Source organism: Triticum dicoccoides, chromosome 3B, assembly GCF_002162155.2.
Source record: "Triticum dicoccoides isolate Atlit2015 ecotype Zavitan chromosome 3B, WEW_v2.0, whole genome shotgun sequence".
In the NCBI taxonomy this organism is placed as follows: Eukaryota; Viridiplantae; Streptophyta; class Magnoliopsida; order Poales; family Poaceae; genus Triticum; species Triticum dicoccoides.
This window is the reverse complement of record NC_041385.1, coordinates 106,384,840-106,386,146: the sequence shown is the minus strand read 5'-3', so window position 1 is coordinate 106,386,146 and position 1,307 is coordinate 106,384,840. Positions and strand designations below refer to the sequence as shown.

Sequence of the window (1,307 nt, the reverse complement as noted above, 5' to 3'; positions counted from 1 at the left end):
TTTCTCTCGGTCCCACCAGGGTGGGCCCCTCTGGGGTAATAAAGAAATGGATAAAAAAAGGGGACTTCTGCTACGGGCTATGCCACCCATTACTTATGAGGGAAGTCGCATCCGTCCCATCGCAAGCACCTACAATGTCATGATCACATTGGTTTACCCTTTTTGGTAGTTCAACGGACGGTCGCCCCTCCAACAAGAAAAGGTAGAAATATGGAAACTTCTCTGCCATTTAGATCGGAGAATTTATAGAGGAAATCGGGTTTTAAATTACCAGAAACCACACGATTATATAGCCACAGGGAATACGCCGCGCCTAAAATCATCCCAAGCGCAGCTAATGTGGCTACTAAGCTATTTCTTTGGAAAGCTCCTACTAAGATTAGAAATTCCCCGATAAAGCTGCTAGTGCCGGGTAAACTCATATTGGCTAAAGTGAAAAAGAAGAAAATGGTAGAGAAATTCGGCATGGTGCTCACTAAACCTCCATAATATCTAACAAGTCGAGTCTTATGTCAGTCATATAGAACACCAACACATAGAAAAAGGGCTGAAGAAACCAGTCCATGACTTAACATAAGTAAAATGCTACCTCCAATTCCCTGTATGTTCGATAGAGCCTAATATTCCCCCAGAGTACGCCGCTTACCCCCCGAACCGTACAAGATAGTTACCACCTATCATACGGCTTTCTAACTCCACTTCTTTTTCTGGTCGTTCCGCTCTGTCGGATCGATGGTAGTCTCAGAGATCTGGTAACCTCCGACATTTTTGACAACACGCTTCCTGCTTCCGTTTTGAGTTGCGCATCTTTCTCCCCGGGGCATACTATAGTATCACATCATAGACCCCCACCCCAACTCTATCTTCCTTATCAGTGAACCGGAACATAGTGCATAGGTACTCTTCGATGCTGCGAGGACGAGACGAGGTGACATACTACGATCACGCACTGAAGTTCTGCCCTTCGGCTCGGCATATGGAACCTCTCAGCTGCTCCCTCGGGATAGGTAGGCCCACCCCCCCCCCTTTCCCGAGAGGCGGCCGGGCTGTGTTTCCCCTGCGGCCACCCAGTGGCGGCAGAAAACGAAAAAGGGTGGGCTCCGCGCGGTTCGCGTTTTATTGTAAAAAGAGAGCTTTTCATTCTCTTATAGAAGCCCGCGCCCACGCGGGTAAAGCCCAGCGAAGCTGCAGGGAGCACTGAGCAATGGGGGGATGAGGGCGACTCCGCCCACGGGTTGGACCACACCACAGGCAAAAGTCCTTCCACGGCAAGAGAAGGGTGACCGGAACAAGAAAAGGGAGCTAGT

The 1,307-nt window shown here is 49.4% G+C and overlaps 1 pseudogene; it reads right to left on the bottom strand.

The window, feature by feature from the left end:
- Window positions 1–475: 475 nt before the first annotated feature.
- Window positions 476–1,307, bottom strand: part of LOC119279371 — a 5,525-nt pseudogene continuing 4,693 nt past the window's right edge.